This window comes from Rhinolophus hipposideros (genome assembly GCF_964194185.1).
Source record: "Rhinolophus hipposideros genome assembly, chromosome: 10".
In the NCBI taxonomy this organism is placed as follows: Eukaryota; Metazoa; Chordata; class Mammalia; order Chiroptera; family Rhinolophidae; genus Rhinolophus; species Rhinolophus hipposideros.
In genome coordinates, this window is record NC_138056.1 from 74,175,730 (window position 1) to 74,198,120 (window position 22,391).

General features: G+C 35.9%; 1 pseudogene across 1 annotated transcript; it reads right to left on the bottom strand.

The window, feature by feature from the left end:
• Positions 1–5,369: 5,369 nt before the first annotated feature.
• Positions 5,370–5,766, bottom strand: LOC308503521 (small ribosomal subunit protein eS12-like; annotated as a pseudogene). The gene has a single exon. The product of its transcript is annotated as a small ribosomal subunit protein eS12-like (transcript).
• Positions 5,767–22,391: the final 16,625 nt, after the last annotated feature.

The following is a 22,391-nucleotide window of genomic DNA, read 5'->3' on the forward strand; positions in this document are numbered from 1 at the left end:
AGTGATTCAGCATGGGAGGGGTGCTAAAGCCAGGCCATTCCTGCCCAATGCTGGGTTTCTCTAATGGACAGTCTTTGTTCTGGGGCTCCCCATTGATCTAGATAAGACTTTCTTAGAGCTGCTGTGTAGTCTTAGACTCTTCTTACCTATTTTTTTAATCCTTCATTCCATTTTTTCCCCTCACATATGTCAGACTGGCATCAATCACAGTCTGAGGCTGTACCAATTTACTTCTGTTTCCTCTCTTCTTTATCCTTTATAAGATAAATGTATCCTTTGAAATCCATCTTGATATCTGCATTGTGGAGGATCTGAACTGCCATACCCTGCAATATAAATTTAGGAATGCTCTCCAGTTCTCGTATCTCACCTTTCCCTGAAACCACTCTTCAAAGATGCAAGCAGTTCAGATCCCACATCATAAAGCTTGGCTACTTTATAGGGAGAAGAAATGATATTACAACAGTGAAAACAGAAAGCGAATTAATATTAAATTCTATTGCCAAATAGGCAAACATAATATGTACTAGAAAAACTGCCAATATACGAAAGGTCAGACAATAAGTTCGCGAACTTTCCACCATGAGCTTACATGGTATGTTAAGACATATAAACCAAGGTAATTTACATTTTCATGTGGAAATGAGGGAAACAAATAAAAGAGACAATGGAAGTGAGAAAGTATTGCTCACAGCCAGTCTCTGTAGTCTTGGAGACGATCTTTCCCTAACAAAATTTAATTTTAGATTGAAGAAATGCAAAGAATAAAGATCAAAATGGATGCTAATAGTCTGAGACCTGTTATAACTTCCAGATGATGTCATTCTGGCAATAACAAAGAAGTCCCAACCTTTGAAATATATGAAGATTATTCTTGGAATTGTAAACAATAAAACAAAGTACAAAGTCATATAAAGCAGAGACAAAAGGAAAAAATGAATGGTATTTAAGATATAAAAAAGTGTAGAATGATCCAATAAGAGTGATTGGTATTTACTTCAAGAGGTACAAAGCAATTGAGAAATGGGAAAAAAATATTAAATGGGTATGTGTAGATGTGTATTTATCGTAGGAAAAGAGACAAGGCTTACCAATCAGATTCTTTTGGCAGTTTACCTATAAAACAGTGATGCATGGCTCCCACCAATAGATACATCATTTCATTGATGGTGGCATTTTTCATGGCACTGTAGCAAGGGAAATCTTTAGTTAGAAGAGGATTGACTTTACGATGTAGACAATGAAAATATTTTTTAAGGGACTGCAGGGAATTGATCCATGATCAAATGACTGTGTCATGCAGTGTATGTTACATAAGTGCTCTTAATAAAGGTTAAGATCAAAATCCAGGTCAGGAGAGAGACAGTCTTTCCCAAGGGAATGCCAATGAAAGAGGAATCTCAGTAACACATAATCTATGAATGATTCAAAACTCAAGAGAGTTGGAATTAGTGGAGTAGGAATATGTAGGACAAAGATGGAATGGGTAGAGTTAAGTGAAGAGGCTTTAAAATTAAGAGAATGAGGATGAGCAATATTCTGTCTTGGGAATTAAGACTTTCTGGAAGAAGGAAAACATGAAAGTCTACAAATGTGTAAAGAAAAATAGAATACACAGTTTGAACAATATATTACATAGAAAATATGATGGCAAACTGGGTGAAGTGAGAACAGTGATTGTTTATAAGAATTTGATTTATAGATGATGTAATACAGAATTGTACACCTGAAATCTATGTAATTTTACTAACAATTGTCACCCCAGTAAATAAAAGAAAATATTACAGTAAAATACACATTGCCATTAATCCTAAAAAAAAGAAAAAAAAGAAATTGATGTTCAATATTTGTGGAAATTTAGTTGACATCAAATCCCTAAGGAATTCTAAAAACATTAGGGGGGAAAACTCCCTATATTTCTTTTGACAAATGTTTATTAAGGTACTACTATGTATGTCTAAGGTAGTTGTGAGTATACACCAATGAATAAAACTTCTTCTCAATCTGAGATGGAAGTCAGTTATATAAACACTTCAAGACAGTAAAAGGTTTCATGCTCTGTGATGAGGTGTGTTAGTTTTCTATTGCTGCTATAAAAAATGATCACAAATTTAGTAGCTTAAAACAATGCAAATTGATTATCTTATAATTTAGAAATCCAAAATGAGTTTCAGTGGGCTAAAATCAGGACATTAGCAGAACTGTGTTCCCCGGGAACCCCTAAGGGAACATTTCCTTCCCTGTCGAGTTTCTACAGACTATCTGAATTCCTTTGCCTCTTTTCATCTTCAAAACCAGCAATGGCCAGTTGAGTGTTTTCCATGCTGCATCCCTCTGACACTGACCTCTTGTCTTTTTCTTCCACTTATAAGGATCCATCGTGCCAACCGAGATAAGACAGAATAACTGTCCCTATCTTAAGGCCAGTTGATTAGCCACTTTAAATAAATATGCAACCTTAATTCTCCTTGCTATCTAATAGCATATTCATAGGTTCTGGGGATTAGGATGTGAACATCTTTAGAGGCCATTACTCTGCTTACCCCATGAGACTATTTACAGGATACAGTGCAGGTGTTTATTTATTCAACAGATAGTTACTGAACACAGAATAGGTGTACCTTGTATGTTTTTGGCACATGAACATTGTGTTTCTTCTATAAACATTCAGAGCTTATTGGAAGTTTTATATAAGAACGGCATGTGATCAGTTTTGTGTTTCAAAAATTTTGATATCAATGCATAAGATAGATTATGAATGGGGATAGACTGGAGATATAGAAGTCAGTATGTCAATGGCACAGATGAAAGATGAATTCTGAGATAAGTAGGAGCAACATGAAATACAAAAAGGAAGTAAAATTGAGGAGTTCAGTTTTGTAAAACTAAGGACCTGCGGAGTTTGATATACCTGTCGAATCAACAATGTCCGATAGTTGCCTTGATCTACAAGTTGGGATTGATTTCTAACAGAGAAGACAGGTGAAGAATACCGCTACTGGTTCTTTTCTGTAGTCTTGCTAGCTTTCCCAAAGGTGGAGTAGGGAGAACCTCATTTAGAAATGCAAATTTATATTGTATTGAAATACGTATTATGCTTTTATGTATGTATCTCCCCCTCGACTTTGAGCTTTCAGAAGTCAGTGGTTGTGCATTATTATTATTATTATTGTTATTATTAATTATTGGCATTTTCAGCACACAGCATAGTATCTAACCCAGAGTAGTTCTCCAGAAAATATTTTAAGAAAGAATGAATACAATGCAAGATGGGGCTCTGCCCAGTTTGCCTACCATTTAAAGGAGGGATTCAATAGTGCAAAAGCCTGTGAAATATGAAGTTAAAAGAAAATGAGTTATAAAATATTATGAGTAAGGAAATATGTTATAAATAAGTTGGGATTGAGTAGTTTCATTATTAGCTTCTTTTGGAAGTCCTTCTGAAAAGAAATGAAGAAATACCTCTAATTTGTTTCATGAAAATGTTCTGAGTATCTGGATGTCATTGACACTGTGTCAGTTCAAGTTCTGCATCCTACTGTTTATCAGGAAATTAGAGAAGATCAGAAGATTGTAAGTCAGTGCAGAATTTGGACTCTTAGGAGAAATTAACATTTGGAATACTGGATGATCCTCTAACAGGTTAAGTGGATTAAAGAGCTGTTCATAGAATAAAATGAATATAATCATTGAATTTAATTCATCTGTCATGTAGTTATTTCCTCAAATATATTAAAACCAGATCAGGACTAACTGATAGGACATTAGATTTTTTAAAAAATCTATATTTCCTAAAAGAACGGTGGAGAAATTGTTGTTTAAAGATAAAATTACAGAATATCTACAAAGCCTGTGGGACTTGTCCACTAGTTTTACAGTGGCAGAATTTCTCTGAGAGAAATAGAAGTACCTCTGGGGGCATGTTTTCCTTGACCTTCTGTGTGGAGGGGACGAGGGAGGTGGCAATTCTTTTGAGTGTCAGTTCACCAGCAGTGAATGCTGCTTGTCTCAGAGGGTTTCCCACAGAGGCCAACATGTCTGGAAGCTCCGATGCTGACGGACTGTGAAGAAGACAACACATCAAGTCAAAGGCTTTTCTCCCACCTCTTTGCTAGGAGAACAATGATGAGGGCTCAGAGGGTGTCTGACCACTGATTGCTGCTTCTTCTACTGGTGGAGCAACCTGTCCAGTCATTCGAGTGGACTGAATTGTGCTGAAAAGTCAGTTTGCTGGGTTGGGGGTATGACTGCGCAGGCTGGCTAGGGAGGCCCAGCTGGGTTGGTGAGTGAGTCTTCATTGCTTCAGTTTATTTGCTTCACCTTTATAAACACAGCCCATTTTACTACTGTGATAGGAAAGGGAAGATAACACATTATAACCTTTTAAACACTTTAATTCCTGTTTCTCTATAATAAAATAATGTTTTGTTTTTTTCATTATGATTTTTTAAAATTTTAATTTATTAGTTTCAGGTGTACAAGACAAGGTACTACTTAGACGTTCATCATTTATATCCCTTTTGAAGTTATGCTCTGGCTCTTCCTTTTCTATCCTCTACCAGTTTTCAAAGGGGTCTGTATTCTTTCTACATTGGAAAGGGGTGCTGAATTGTTCTCTTTAGGTCATTTCATGTCATGCATGCCTCTGGTTTGCTTCTGAGTTTTCTTGAGAATAGTATTCATGGTGTTTCAATTTCTATGGAAGACTCTGGAAACCATACCCAAATGGGGTATCATGTGGAATAGGGATTAAACTTACTGTTTTTGTCTCTTAAATTTAGAACAAAAATAGGTAGGTGTATGTCAATTTAATTTTCTAAATTCAATATATGTTAAATATATTAAGTGGCACCCTATGTCAATACTCTGCATATAGCTGAAGATATAAAGATGAATTAGATGCTAAATTACCTGAAGGATTAAAGTTTGATAGGAAAGTCAAGCAAAGAGAACAACAATAGCAACACAATAAGAGCTATTTTAAAATGTCCACAGGACACTGTGGGAGCACAGAGACCTACCAAAAAGTAATCTAATTTAGAAATTCGAAAATGATTTTGCCTCTATAATCCAGCTAGATCTACTCAACAGTGGAATGTTTTTCCCTGTAAGAACTAGGTTTCCTGTTACAGGACACTTGCAGGACATTTGGTCCTGTCCAAAATGTCCGTGGAGACATTTGGTCCACACCAAAAGGTCCTTGATCCATGGTAATATATATATATATATATATATATATATATATATATATATATATATCTTATGTATTAATCCTGTAAACAAAAAGTATAAATAAACGTTATGAGCTATTTGAACTCAGGGATGTTTTCTAAGCATGGATTTAAAAAAAATACAAAAGCCAAGTTTATTCATTTCTTGCTTTTGAAGTACTCCTCCATGACATCCCTGGCCTGAGACGCTTTGCCATAGTCCATAACCACCACACAACTGCAAACAACCACTTTATAAGGCTGCCCCCTCTGTTGGTTTTACAGAGCTCTACCCATTCCCCTAGTTTCTTATTGCCATCAACCTTAGTTAGGTCGATTTGGCGTTCAGCAGAGAGGGTCTCCACCAACTTGAGGTGCATAAGCTCATGGCAGTTGGATGCTAGCACACAAAATGGGCTTGGCGCTTGTCTAAGGCTTTGGCAGCTTCACGAATTCCATACATTAGGCCATTGTGGATGAGGGCGGTTTTCAACATCTCTTTTAAAGCAGTGTTAATGTTCATTATACCTCCAGCAGCGATGCCTTCCTCGGCCATGGCGGTGGGTTATGGGTGGAGCCGATTCTTGAATGCACCCAAGCCTCGCCTCCGTGCTGTTCCGCAGGGACAGGGAAAGAGCTAAGCATGGATGTTTTTTGATAGGACCAAATATCAAGGATCTTTTGGCATGGACCAAATGTGTCAGCGAATGTTTTGGACAGGCCCAAATGTTAATTAATCTTACTGGAGGTTTGCAAGTCAAGATTAAACTGGAAGGCCTAAGCATAGGGGAAGGGGATGTTATATGGGTTAGCTGTGAAATCGATGGTGTTTTCAAGTTAGAAATTCAAGGATTCTTTAACCACCAATGTAAGAGTGAAATTTAACTGGTAAACCCCTGTATAAACTCAGCAAGTTCCCTTGATGAGGTTGAAGTCCTTACGGCCTGAAGGCCTGGTACTCCCTCACTCACTCCCCATGCCTCTGTCGCACCACAGCTGTGACAGTTCTCACTGAAGAGATCATTAAGGTCTGCTGCACTCTGCTCCTATTACCTTGCCTCTTCTTCTGCTTCTAAAGGGTCTTAGTGATTCAAGTTCCATGACAACCACCCTTTTGTAGAAACACCTTTCATTTCCATTTCAAAATGCTACAACATATGTTAATGTGAGAAAATATTCTGTACCCTATATTCTGGCTCATCAGTGCTCATCCCTCACCATCTGATTTGCATCTGAAAGCATTAAGGATTTTTCATGATAGCCTCAAAATTCAGGCCAGATCACTAGATTTTTTTTTTTTTAAGTACAGGATATTCCTTTGAGACGAAAATTAGTCCTTGCAACAGTAGCAACATGTATTGGCAAAGCATGTTCATAGATAGTGCTTTTAAATTAGGTTTCCTGTTACTTTTTAACAAGACACAATTTCTGTTTCATATCTCTTTGCTCCTGAGGCTCTTGATGATTTCAACGCGGGTTGACAAGGGAGAGACACAAATATAGATTTTGTTCTAAAGATTTTCTTACAATGGACCTGAGATATAACAGAATGAAGAAGAGCACCAGGGCAGCAGCTTTTATGGGAGAGGCTTTGGCAGGCTGCTGCACTCATTCTTCATCAAGTTGACCAAGCAATCTCTATGTGCCAGACTCAACCAAATCCTGGTCAAATGAAGGAAAATCAGACAGAGTTCCTGGTGCTTAAAAGTTAATAGTCTAAGACAATGCAGACTCTTCTTCCTACATACTTCCTAGGAATTGGAACAAAGGAAATTGGACTGATGTAATTCAATGCAAGAAGCAACTTTTATGATATAACTCAGAATGGAGAGGGAAATATTAGCACAGTAAAGCAAAGTATTAGTTCACAAGAAATATAAAATTGTGTCAATAGAAGGAATGTTATTCCTTGTGTAAAATCAGTTTAGGTAGGGGATCATCAAAGAGAAATAAATCCTCAGTTAAAACATCTAGTTGCTTTTGGAAACTCTGTGGGAGAAAAATAGCAATTTTCCAGAGTGGAAGTCCCCACCATTTCATCCCCTCCCTCCATCTTTAGGATCACAGCTCTTCCCTCACCTTTCTTCCCTCCAACTCCCACTGCTAGACACCAGAGACTAGGGCCAGTCTTTTTCCTGAGCAACAGGAACTTGACAGAGGTCTAAATCATTTACATTCTACAACTAAGAAAGAAAAATTTGTAACACATAGCAAAGGGTTATTGAAGACTTGATTATTTCTGCAGGAATGCATAGTTGACATTGTGAGACAGAGGATAAAGAAATACAGGTAAATCAAAGGGCAGCAGGTAGGTTTACATGGGGATAGCATCCCCGATCAAGCAGAGAAGACTCATGTTGGTGTGGTAGTAGAGATCTAAGAAGCTAAATTCATGACATGATGCTTGATTAATTCTTCCACTACTTGATGCCATTCTCTAAAGGGCTTCTTAAACCACTATTGATATCCAGCAGTTATTTGATTTCAGAGAAAGATACAGGAGGCACTATAAGGGATAGCTTACTGAAGGGAGAAAACCATCTAGTCACAGACATAGACCCAACTGAGAGAATTATGAAATCATTTCCCAAATTACCCTCTTTCCTGAGGATATCTAGCTAAATACCCTATGGGTGAAAGCAAGAAATAAAAGAGCCCATCCTATGGGTTACATATTATACCCGAAGGAAAAAATGTGTAACAAGTATGAACATGAGTCACAGGAAAACTGAGGGTTCATTTATATCTTTCAGACATCTCTTCCACTGGGAAGCCTCCTCTGAACCCCCCAAAGTGTTTATCTTCCTCTGAATTCTCACAGTACATCATATATAGTTTGTATTTATGTGGTTGTACTTGTAGGTTTACTTACCTATTTCCTATTCATTTATGTACCACCAGAACCTAGCACAGTGCTTGATACAGAGTTTGTGCTCAATAAATATTTGTTGAATGAATGGATTATAGGAGTTGAAGGACAGACTGGTAATGAAAATATTGCATACTGGATATATGTAGAAAACTTAGGAAATTAAAAAAAACAATCTAAGTAAGAAGGTCTGAACTAGTAATGGAATGGAGATCATGGATGTAAGAGAAATAGGCAAGGAAGCAAATGACTAAAACTTCGCTACATGAAAGAAGAGAAAATGACCTAGAAGACTCTTAGGCTGTGAGCCAGAGTGTGGAAAGGCAACTAATCTCGAATGCAGAAGAAGCACAGGCTTGTTTGGTAGGAAAACTGTTCAGATGTGGTTATGTTGAGTTTAGAGTATTATTGTAATGCCTAGTTACATATGTCTCAATTGTGTATGTGGGGCTTCAGTTTTGAGTGCATCTATGGAAGTGATGAAAATTTGGTAAACACTTGTTGCAATATGACATTTGAAGACATGCGAATATTTGCTGAATGATAAACTATGTATCAAGAAGAAAATAGGATCTCTGAAAGAATCTTGGGCAATAGTTGCATTTCAGGGATCTGAGGAACACAAAGATCTAAGAAAGTATTAAAGAGTCACGGAAAGGACTATAGTTTATCTTGATCAAAGGTAAAAATAGAAAACTTCCTTAAAGCAGATAAGTGCAACAGCAAGCACAGGGTGGACAGAATACAGGTTAAAATGTCCAAGAAACTCAGTCTTCTCTCTATTTTGCACTTATTGGGAGGAATTTTTAACTTTTAAGCAAAAGAAGACTGAAATCTAAAAGAGTAATACGCATTTTTTGTAATAATGGTGATGGGAATTAAGGTTAACCACTAATTAATTACTCTATTTTTGTGACATTTATAGCAGGTTCACTCTAAGACGCATGGTAAATTGGAAAGATTATTGGCTTTAGAATCAAACTTGCCAGGGTTTCAATTTTATTCCAATACTAATTATATGACTTTAGGAAAGTTACTTAATCTTCGAATCTCATTTGACTCATTGGTAAAATGGAGACAGCAGTTCTTACCTTTCAGTACTGTTGTGAATGTTAAGAAAATACATATTAATTATTTATCGTGTGATTTATAGTAAATGATCAATACATCTCCGTCCTTTGCTTAGTTCTAAAATCATTTAATTCTCATGAAAAGTCTCTAAAAATATACTTACATGTTCTTTTGCCTTAATACAGAAAGCTATAAGGAGCACTGATCAGGACATTATGGGTATTAATGGAAAGATATTGGGGAAGTTTGCAAAATTGAAATACAGCTCTAGGAACTGGGGAAACTCTGTGGAAGTATGCTTAGATTGGGATTTGTATAGTTGGTTCTGCCCATTCCCCAATTTCCAAAGATAAAGACAGATGTGGAGAAGGAATAAAAGCCTGTAGAATGGGAAGAAAAAAATAGGAGCCACTTGAACCCTAACTCAAAAGGACTAGAATGAGGAAATCAGTACTTTTAAGATGCTTCTTCTCCTGTTCTTTTTTTTAATGCTTATCTGTGCCTGGTTCTATTCTCTTGTATTGTAAACAGATTGACTTTACTTGCAAGGAGATGTGGTTTGTTAGAAGCCAAATTATTTACTTTCTAGGTCTGTGAGAAAAGGAAAGCGCTAGCATTACAAAATTTCTGGCGAAGAACTCAGCTGATCTGGCTTACTTCCTATGGCCAATCCTGTAGTAATGGCTAAGGCTATCGGGTCCTAGGACTCTCCCAATTTGAGTTGTGACCCAAATCTTGTGGACACTGGGAATGGGATCTGTTACCATAGTGTTGGAGATCATTGAGAGGATGTGACCATCTTTTGACCCTCGAGCTCTACTGGAGCTCTTCACCTCCTTCTCTGTCCTTGGAATGCATGCTCTTCCTACTGTTCTTGAGCTAGGAGCACTTCTAAGGACTTATGAGATCTGACAATTAATTAAGTTTGCAAACTTGCCACCGTGCGCTTGCATTGATTGGGAGCACGTACAAACAGATCGGTAAGGTTTTATAACCTTGGTATATCAGTGTCTCACAGCTGTGTTTGTGTCGACTTGTGGCGGTGTCTTGCTGAGTGGAGTTCATTATTGTTGTTGTGTTTTTTGTGTGCCGTTGTGAGAATATCTGAGCTTTAATTAGAGCAACTAACAAATGCTAAATTTCTTGTGAACCTTGGCAAGAGTGGAATTGATATAAGGGACATGTTAGATCGAGTTTATGGGGATAATACCCTGAAGAAAACGACAGTGTACAAATGCATTAAACATTTTTCTGAGGGGAGAGAACACATTACTGATGAAGCAAGGTCAGGGCAGCCAGGAACGAGCAGAACTGTTGAAAATATTGCAAAAATTTATCAAATTGTGTGTCAAAATCGTTGGCTGACTGTGAGAAGCATAGAAGACCAAGTAAACACTGATAGAGAAGCAGTAAGGAAAATATTTACTGAAAATCTTGGCCTGAGAAAGGTGTGTACAAAAATGGTCTCGAAGTTACTGATCAATGAACAAAAGCAAAGGAGAGTCGAAGTTTGCCAAGACCTTTTGGAGAGGCAAGATGATGCTTTGGGCCTTGTTATCATTGGTGATGAAACATGTGTATACCAGTACGACCCTGAAACAAAGCGTCAAAGTGCACAATGGAAGTCAGCCAATTCTCCACAATCAAAAAAGTTCCATCAGTCCAAATCAAGAGTCAAAATGATGTTAACCTTTTTTGATATTAGAGGGATTGTTTATTTTTAATTTGTACCAACTGGACAAAAAGTTAACCAAGTTTACTATTTGGAAGTGCTGAAAATGCTGCATGAAAAAGTTAGATGACCTGAACTTTTCGCCAACAATTCATGGCTCTTGCATCACCACAATGCACCAGCTCACACGGCACTGTCTGTGAGGGAGTTTTTAGCCAGTAAACAAATTACTGTATTGGAACAACCTCTCTACTCACCTGATCTGACCCCCAATGATTTCTTTCTTTACCCGAAGATAAAGGAAATATTGAATGGAAGAGATTTTGGTGACATTCAGCACATCAAGGGTAATACGATGACAGGTCTGATGGCCATTCCAGAAAAAGAGTTCCAAAATTGCTTCGAAAGGTGGACTAGGTGCTGGCGTCTATACATAGCTTCCCAAGGGGAGTACTTTGAAAGAGACCATAGTGATAGTCAGCAATGAAGTATGTAGCACTTTCTCTAGGATGAGTTCACGAACTTAATTGTCAGATCTCATAGGTTTGAGAGAGTAAGGTGATGTTGAGACCATCTGGATGGTGTATGTGTGTGAATCCAGTTAGGGTCTCTATGGAAACATTTAAGATTCTGGTGGGTGTGTGCAGAGATCTTCTTGTCTTATGGCCACTTGAACACAAGCTTCATAAATAAATTCTTTTGCTTATTAAACCTGCCACTTACCAGTCTGGAGTGGCCTGCCTCTTTAATCTCTTCTTATCCATGTGTATAGGGAGGGGTAGGGTGCCAGTTTGTGAATAAACACATAGAAAGAGGTGCTGGCCACATAAAAATGAGAGCCACTACAGTGATCGTTTTGTTCTTTCTAAGCATTATTCTTATTTCTTAGCACATTAGCTAGGGCTTCCAATAGAATGTTGAATGGTAGCAGTGATAATGGATATCGTTATCTTCTTTCTGACTTTAATGGGAATGCTTTTAATATTTGCTGTAAGATTTCAATAGATACCCATTTGGGGGAGTTCTTTCTGTTCTTATTATGCCATGGGTTTTACTTTTTTAATCATGAAAGGGTGCCATGGAAACTGAATTTTTTTCCTAAAATTTTAAAGATTATTGATTTTCTCATTTAATCAAATAACATAATCAATTAATTAAATTGATATTGATACATTTTTTAAAATGTTGAATCAGTTTAGATTTTGGGGATACATCCTCTTCTTTACAATTTTTTAAAAAAAATTTTTCTACATGCTGAATTTCATTTATTAAAAAAGTATAATTTTTGATTCAGTGTTTACAAGTGAGATTGACCCATGGTTTTCTTTTCTTGTATTATCTCTGCCCAGTTTTGGGACCAATGTTTTTCAAGCCTTACAAAATGAGTTGGGTAACTTTCCTTTTTTTTTTGTTCAACTCTTGAACAGTTTGCATAAAATATGGATTATTTGTTCCTTGTAGGTTTGGTAGAACTGTCTGTAAATGATCTGAGGCTGGTCTCTTCATTAGGAAGAGATCTCTTCGTTAGGAAGAGGATCTCTGATATCATTTACATTTTTAAATAGTTATTGGTCTACTCAGATTTTTAAACTTTGTAAACTGATTTTAATATTTAATTTTTTCTTGAAAATAGCCTTTTGATATGTTTTCATGAAAATGAACATATGCTTATTTACAGAACTTTCTAGAATTATAAATGTTCTACTTTATATATTTATATAATATGTATTATATATAATATGCATGTATTTATTATATATATTTTCCATTTCCCATTCTTAATATTGTTTATTTCTGTTTTATCTTGTTATATCTTGTTATACCTTGATCTGTCTTACCATATATTTGTCCTATTTCATTTGACTTTTTAAAGAACCAGTTTTTTGCTTTTTTATTCTTTTTCTTTTTTGGCTTTTATCCTTGTTATATTTCTCTCTCTCTCTCTCTCTCTCTCTCTCTCTCTCTCTCTCTCTCTCTCTCTCTGTCTCTCTCTCTCTCTCTCTCTTTCTCTCTCTCATGCATGTTAATTTTTTTCTTTATTTACTAGAAAACCTAACTCATTTATTTTCAATCTTTCTTGCTTTCTCATAAATATCTTCAAGGCTATAGGTACCATTTTAGCTGTATCCCATAGCATTTGACATGTAGTAATTTTGTTGTAATTCTGTTCTAAGTCTTTTGTAATTGTCTCTTCTGATTTCCTTTATAAATTCATGAATTATATAGGATTATATTTTCTGATTTGTAAATGTATAGGATTTGGAGAATATCTTTTTGAGGTTTATTTCAAATTTTATTATACTGTGATCGGTGAATACTGTTAGCAGGATACCAATTTTTTGTGATTTTCTGAGATTGCCTCTGAAATTTAGCACATGATCAGTGTTTACAAATGTTCTCTGCTTGCTTCAAAAAATGTATGTTCACTGTTGGGTGCAGAGTTCTATGTGTTTAATCATGCTTATTATATATATCATACTTATATTTTATTTAATTTTTCAATTTCAAAGAGGTAGTTGAAAATCCCCAACTATGATTAAAATTATGTTATTTTAGTTAGTATTTCCTAGTTTATTATTTTCCATCTATTTAATTTCAACTTTTTTGTTGTCATTTTGTTTTGGGTGTTTCTCTTGGTTTTTAAATCCATACGAAAAATATTTTCTTTTAAAGGATGCATTTAAAATTTTAAAATATGGTATGTCTAATGATGTATTTGTCCTTCTGCCATCTTATTTTGTGCTCTGTGTGTTTTTTTCCTCTTTTATGTTGTGTTCCTGTTTTCTGTTAGATGTTTTGAATTTTTAAAAATTTATTTGCTTCATTTCCCATTTCTAATAGTTTGGAAATTAAATGTTTATTTTGATTTTTACCAGTGGCTACTCTCATAATGTTTCTTAGCAATGTCCAAAGTTTATCATTTTTCTTCTGAACAAGACAAAATCTTTAGTTTGCTTTTACTTCCTTTTGGGCTAGTTCCTCAAAGTTCCCATGTTACTGAACTCTAAAAATTGTATGCTAACTTGCTATGTACACCTGTGAAAATTGTTATTGTTATTCACTGTTATTTTTTATTTCATTGTTATTGTTATGTATTTTGACATCGATTATACAGATTTCATTGCACATTTTTATTTTGCATTATGTTACTTCCTTCTAAGTTTATTTTTGTTGTTGAATGTACTTTTGTAGTTCTTTCATTGAGGTTTAAAGAAGATAAACTTTCTGAATCTTTCAGAGTCTTCAGATACTTCTATTTATTCCTCATTCTTGAATGATCATTTACATGGACATAGAATTCACGATTCTGAGTTATTTTTTCTCACCATTTTGAAGATACATTTACCCACTGTTTTTTGATATCTAATGTTGGTAATGACAAAACTAATATTAATATGATACGTCTTCTTTGTAGGCAATCTGTTTTTACACTGTAGTTGTTTTTATATTAATTTATACCTCTATCTTTATTTCAAAAGTTTTGCCATAAGGGGTCTATAGGATTCGAAAGTATATCCTTCCTGTTGGTTCAACTCTTTCAATATTTAGGACTTGTGCTTCTTGAATAATGGGGATACTCAGCATTTTTCTTTAAATATTGCCTATTTACCACAATTTTTCTATTCTTCCTTTCCTGAAATCTTATTAATTATATTTAGAACATTTGGCCCTATTCACTTGTGTTTCATATTTCTCAACCACACCCATTAAAAAAAAAAAGCAACAACAAAACTCTTTGTACTACTTTATGAGAGATTGCCTCAATTTGACTCATTAATTAGTAAATTTGCTATTAGCTTTTCATTGAATATGTATCCTTTTATTAATGCTTAAACATCTGTTTAAATAACCATTTCCAAGATTTTTTAAATTGGTTCTTTTAAAATAACCAGCCACTCATTTTCATTTCATTATCAACTATTATTTTTTCATTAGCCTTCTGTCTTGCTTTTTTTTGGTTCCCATTTCCTACTTTAATTCAGAGAATATTAAAAATACTTATTTTGAAGACTTTAGAGTTCTCTACTATGCTGATTTCCTTGAGTTTTCAGTGCTTCTATGTTGCATATATTGTGTGCTTTTTTATAATGTTAATTTTCCTCAGCTGTTTTGTGATCCTTAGATCAGAATTTTACAAATAATGATAGCTTTCTATTTTTATTGGCTAATTCTTGCAAAGTAATGTTAAATAATATTATAGAGTAGGTATTTTTTGTTGCTTTCCAACTTAATGGCAGTGTTTTTAATGTTTTTGACTTGTTTTTATTTTATACTTAACTACATTAAGAGAATGTATTAGTTATGAAAGAGGACATAAATAACAAAAATCCAATTAAAAGTGTCATAAAATGAGAAAAAGCCATTCTTTCTCTCTCATAATACATAAAAAGGCAGAGTGCTAGAGTTAATTTGGTGACTCAACTCTATCATCAAGTATTCATGTGCTTTCCATCTTTCTGTTTGTCATCCTCAGCATGTTGATGATATCATGCCTTATGGTTGCCAGGTGGCTATTGTAATTTCAGGTATTATATATACGCACAAGCATATCTGGTAATAAGAAAAAACAGGTTTCCTTCAATGCATCTTGTTAATTAGTGAGGAAAACATTTCCCTAAATCTCTCCAGCAAGTATTTCTTTATTCTCCATTGGCCAGGATATTGTGTTCATATCCAAACTCATGCATGGCAAAGGAAAACAGACCACTCTGGTATACACACACACACACACACACACACACACACACACACACACATAAAATATTATGTATTAATCATGATTCACTCCCCGAAACTAGAGAGAGTGTGGTTACATTCTCAGAACACATGGAAGGGTGAAGAACTGGACCAAATTAGGGTTGTGACTGTTGGAAAAAAGGGGGTAGGTGTGTGATAACTATTACCTAAGTAATAGTGTCTGCCACAGGAAATTCCTACCTTCATTTCTCCCCAGAGTTCATCAATAGTCTTTGTTGTTTTTTTTCAAACACTTTTAGGCAACAATCAAGCTGATCGTATAATTTTTCTTTATTTACCTTTGATAGGAAAAGAATAGATTTTCTAAATTTGAACTGTTTCTTGAATGAATCCAATTTAGTAATTGGATATAATTTTAAAAACTCATTTCTGGATTTTATTTGTAAATATTTTAATTAGTACTAAAAATAAATTTTTATAAAAGAATGATATTATCATCATGGCAGCACAAGATCTTTGTCATATTTTTAACCCCTCTCAACATCAAAAATTTGGCTTCCATCCTCAGAGCTATGGGATCTAGCAACAAATGCTAGGGACCCTGGGAAGAGTTTTGCCCACCTGAGTGGTGGATAATAGGCATTCAGACCTCAGTCCTAGATTTGGACCCTGTGGTATCCAGTGTGTGAACAGGCTCCAGGTTCTCTTGGTTGAGGTCCAGGAGCCCCCAGAAAACACTTATTAGAGAGTACTGTCTTAGACAGTAACCCATGGACAGGAGAGCTTTTGTGGAAGTACAGGTATCCAGAGAAATTCCAGCACACCATTGCAACAAAAATACATACATACATACATACATACATACATACATACAGTCATACATACATATATACATACATATGCAGTCTGACAATTAAGTTCGCAAACTTGTTGCCACGATGTTGCTAACCTTTTTTTGGTAGCAGAGGGATTATGCATTATGAATTTGTGCCAACTGGACAAAGTTAACCAAGTTTACTACCCTGTTTTCCTGAAAGTAAGACCTAGCTGGACAATCAGCTCTAATGCATCTTTTAGAGCAAAAATTAATATAAGACTTGCTATTATATCATATATCATATCATACCATACCATATCTTATAGTAAAATAAGACCGGGTCTTATATTAATTTTTCCTCCAAAAGATGCCTTAGAGCTGATTGTCCAGTTAGGTCTTATTTTCAGGGAAACACAATATTTGAAACTGCTGAAAGGCTGCGTGAAAAAGTTAGATGACCTGAACTTTTCGCCAGCAATTCATGGCTCTTGCATTACAACAATGAACCAGCTCACAAGGCACTGTCTGTGAGGGAGTTTTTAGCCAGTCAATAGATAACTATATTGGAGCACCCTCCCTACTCACCTGATCTGGTCCTCAATGACTTGTTTCTTCACCTGAAAATAAAGGAAATATGGAAAGAAAGACATTTTGATGACATTCAGGACATCAAGGGTAATATGATGACAGCTCTGATAGCCATTCCAGAGAAAGAGTTCGAAAATTGCTTTGAAGAGTGGACTAGGCTCTGGCATCAGTGCATAGCTTCCCAAGGGGTGTATTTTGAAGGTGACCATAGTGATATTCAGCAATGAAGTATGTAGCACTTTTCCTAGGATGAGTTTGCGAACTTAATTGTCCAACTTCGTACATACATACATTCATATATATATGCATAAATAAACAAATAAATAAAATTAATAAATAAAAAATGAGTTGGGGCACATTGGAGTAGTTAAGAAGAACAGCTTGCCTTCATCTGCACCCCTCCTCTAAAGTGACACAGCTTAGTGCCAAGAGAGATTTTACATGGAAATCATGTAAAATAACCAAACAGAAGTTCTGGAACTAAAGAATGAAATGAATGAAATTAAAAATGTAGCAGAGATCATCAGCAGAAGAATGGATCAAGCAGAAGAAAGAATCTGTGAGATGGAAGACAGGAACTTTGAAATTATCCAGCCAGAGGAGAAAAAAGAATAAAACAGTGAAGAAAGTGTGTATTATCAATGGGAAACCATGAAAAGGAATGATTTGTGAATTGTTTGAGTTCCAGAAAGACAGAGGGAGAAGATGCCAGAAAGCTTATTAAAGGAAATAATGGCTGAGAATTTCCTAAATCTAAGGAGAGATTTGGATATCCACGTTCGTGAAGCTTATAGATCACCAAAAAATAAATAGATAGATAAATAAAAATAAATAAATGAAAATAAAAAATCCTATTTAGAAACACATTATAATGAAACTGACAAAAATCAAAAATCAAAGACAAAGAAACCCTTCAAAACATTGCGATAGAAAAAAAAAAAAAAAAAACCCTTGTAAGTTACAAGAGAAACTCCATAATGCTATCAACGGATTTCTCAGCAGAAACTTTATGGGACAGGAAAAAGAGGGATGATATATTCAAACTACTGAAAGAGTAAAAGGCCAGCCAAGAACACCTAGCAAAGTTCTCCTTTAGAAATTAGGGAGAGGAAAAGACTTTCTCAGGTAAACAAAAGCGGAGGGAATTCATCACCACTAGACTTGCCTTATAAGAAACACTGAAAGGAGTCTACAGCTCAAATGAAAGGATGTTAATTAGGGAAAAGCAAGTGGTTAAATGGTGGGTTATCTAAAGTCAACCAGACCTCTCTAAAAAAAAGGAACTTAATGGGTGAAATGGCCTGGCTCTTTTTCTAGCTGTGTAGCTGGCAATTTGCTTAATTACATTACAATCAAAAAGCTGTCAGGTGCTTATACCACACCAAGACTCATTGATACTCCAACTTCGTGGATAATTACTGAGTTCCTGGCAGTTTCAGGGGGAAATAGTAGAATATCAATGTAGGGAACTCTTTGCCCCCCAAAATAAAAAATTATTTGACAAAGCTAGAAGAAGTTCTATGACTCCTCATGGTTTTCTCTGATTGAAGGAAGAGGAAGCGTACGGAAAATAACCCAGACTTAGATAACATATGAGGGCTTGGCATAATTTGGAGCAAAAAAACCCCAAACCTCTAGAGGTACAAGTGGAAGTACTAGTGGTACAAGTGGAAGTACTAGTGGTACAGGTGTATTAGTCAGAGTTCTCCAGAGAAACAGAACCAGTAGGAATATATATAAAATAAGGAATTGGCTCACACAGTTATGGAGGGTGAGAAGTCCCACAATCTGTCTGAAAGCTGGAGGCCCAGGAGAGCTGGTGGTGTAATTCCTGTCCAAGCCCAAATGTTTGAGAACCAGAGAAGCAGATGGTGTAAGTCCCAGCCCAAGTATAGGAGAAGCCAGATATCCAAGTCAAGCAACCAGGGAGAGTAAATTCTTCCTTCTGCCTTTTTTGTTCTATTGAGGACATCAACCAATATCAGGGAGGGCAATCAGCGTTACTTAGTCTACCAATTCAAATGTTAATCTCTTCCAGAAACACCCTCCCAGACACATCCAAAAATAATGTTTAGCCAAATATCTGGGTATCCTATGGCCTGGTGAAATTGACAAATAAAATTAGCCATTACAAAAAGTAACCTTTAATATTGCATTTGAAATCCATATCCTCCCAGAGCAGATAAACCTGTTGACAAATCCAGAGAACCACTAAGAATTAGGCAACCAATGTTCAACACTCCCACCATGTTGCCTAGATGTGTTTTCAAGGAAAACACAGGTTGGCCTGCAAATCAGTGGTGTTAACCTGAGACTAAAGAACCATCCAGATAGGAAGAATTAATATAGTTAAAATATCAATACTACCTAAGGCAATATATAGATTCAACGCAATTCCTATCAAACTACCAATGACATTTTTTCTCAGAAAAGAACATTTAATCCTAAAATTTATATGGAACCATAAAGACCCGGAATAGCCAGGGCAATCTTGAGGAATAAGAACAAAGTGGGAGGTATCATGCTACCTGACATCATATCATACTACAAGGCTATAGTAATCAAAACAGTATGATACTGGCATGAAAACAAACACATAGATCAATGGAACAGAATGGAGGCCCAGAAATTAATCTATTCATATATGGTCATTTAATCTATGACAATGGAAGCAAGAATTTACATTGGGGTAAAGACAGTCTATTTAATAAATGGTGCTGGGAAAACTGGACTGGCACATGCAAAACAATGAAACTGGACCACCTCCTTATGCCATATACGAGAACAAATACAAAATGGATTAAAGACTTAAATGTTTAAGACCCAAAACCATAAAACTCCTAGAAGAAAATATAGGGAGTAACTTTGCAGACATTACTCTGAGGAATATTTTTACTGATGTATCCCCTCGGGCAAGGGAAGGAAAAGAAAAAATAAACATATGGGATTACATCAAACTTAAAAGTTTTTTCACAGCAAAGAAAACCATCAATAAAACAAAAAGACAGTCTACTGAATGGGAGAAGTTATTTGTAAATGATAGATCTGATAAGGGGTTAATATCCAAAATTTATAAAACACTCATTCAGCTCAACACCAAAAAAAAACAAGCAACCCAGTTAAAAAGTGAACAAAGGGTATGAAGAGACATTTCTCTAAAGAGGACATACAGATGGCCAACAGACATGAAAAAATGCTCAACTTCACTAATCATTAGAGAAATGCAAATAAAAACCACAATGAGATACCACCTCACTCCAGTCAGAATGGCGATCATCAATAAATCAAAAAACAACAAGTGCTGGAGAGGTTGTGGAGGAAAGGGATGCTTGGTGCACTGTTGGAATTGTAGGTTGGTGCAGCCACTATGGAAATCAGTATGGAGGTATCCAAAATCTGGAAATGGAACTACCTTATGACCCAGCAATTCCACTCTTAGGTATCTATCCAGAGAAAACCAAAACACTAATTCGAAAAAATATATGCACCCATATGTTTATTGCAGTGCTATTTATAATAGTCCAAAATTGGAAACAACTGAAATGTCCATCAGTAGACAACTAGATTAAGAAACTGTGGTACATTTATACAATGGAGTATTACTCAGCTATAAAGAAGAATGAAACCTTACCATTTGCAACGATATGGATGGACTGAGAGAACATTGTGCTAAGTGAAATAAGTCAGTCGGAGAAAGACAGATATCACATGATTTCACTTATATGTGGAATCTAAAGAACTGAATAAATGAGCAAAGTAAACATAAATAGTCTCAGAGATATAGAGGAAAAACTGGTAATTGCTCGAAGGGAGGGGGCGGGGATGATGGAGAAGGGGAAGGGATTAGACAGCATACATTGGTAACTACAATATTGCCACGGGGATATGAAAGACAGTTTGGGGAATATAATCAATAATGTTGTAAAGATTTTGTATGGTGTCAGATGGGCACATGTCTCATTAGGGAGACCACTTCATGAACATTGTAGATGCTTGACCACTGTGCTGTACACCTGAAGCTGAAGCTGAATAATATTGTGTGTGTGTGTGTGTGTGTGTGTATATATATATATATATATATATATATATATATATATATATATATATACATAGTCACAAGATATGGAGTACAGCATAGGGAATAGAGTCAATGGAATTGTAATAGATATGTATGATGTCAGAGGGACAATAGATTGGGGGAGGGGAGATTACCACTTTGTGAAAGGTGAAATGTCTAACTATTGCATTGTTTTGTACACCTGAAACTAATTAAAAAATGCAGAAACTGAAGATGACTTCCTAGAGGACCACATACACTTAGGATAGAAGAGCATTACTCACAGTTCAGGTCTTTTCAGCAATTTGCCAAAAAAAGACAGGGTAAAAAAAAAATCTGTGAATTGTAGTGATACAAGTACTTAATTTTAGTCTTTCCCCAACTTTCATAAAACAGAAATGTAAAATCGAGAGTGTAATTAGTACCCAGAATTGAAGGGAGGCTAAGAGTGAGGTCAGAGAAAATTGATGCGACATGTGAGAGCTCTATGCATGGACACTTTTTTTTTTTAAAGGCTGCTTTAGTTTTCTATGGCTACCATATTATATCACCACAAACTTGGTGGTATAAAACAACAGGAATTTATTCTTATTGTTGTAGAGGCCAGGAGTCTGAAACCAAGATGTTGGGAGGGTCATGCTCCCTCCAGAGGCTCTAGGGGAGAATACTTCCTTGTCTCTTCTGGCTTCTGGTGGCTCTTAGCATTCCATGGCTTGTAGCAGCATAATTCCACTCTCTGCCTCTGTCTTTACATGGTCTTCTTCTCTCTGACTCTGTGTGTCCTTTATTGTCTTTTGTAAGGACATTCTCATTGGATTCAGGGTCCACTCTCATCCAGTATAATCTCATCTCCATTCTTACCTTAATTACGTCTGCAAAGATGCTATTTCTAAATAAGTTCGTGTTCTGAGGTTCCAGGTGGACATGAATTTTGGAGGAGCACTGTTAAACCCACTCCAAAGGGACTACTAAGAGAAATTATGAATCATTTATTATTTAAGTTAATTTTTTTTTCAAAGCATGGCTGGTTTCTATACGTCAGGTTTCCTAAAACAGAAATGAAGGCGTTGGCCAACCCGAGCACTTATCTAAGGTTGTGGGGAAAATCCACTTTCGTGCTCATTTAGGTGGTTTAGTTACTGTGGTTGTTGGACGCAAGTCCCTTTTTCTTGCTGGTTGCTGCCTGGGGGTCAATTTTAGCTTTCAAAGGTTGCCTGCATTCCTTTGCTCCTGGTGGTCATGCTCCATCTTCAAAACTAGCAGTGGCAGGCCGAGTCCTTGTCATACTTTGAGTATCTCTTCTGACTTCCCCTTCTACCTCGTCTGTCCAAGTTCCCTTTCCACCACAGGTCTCTGCCTTCTTTCATTGCATCTCTGTGACTCCAGCCAGAGAAAGTTCTCTGGTTTTA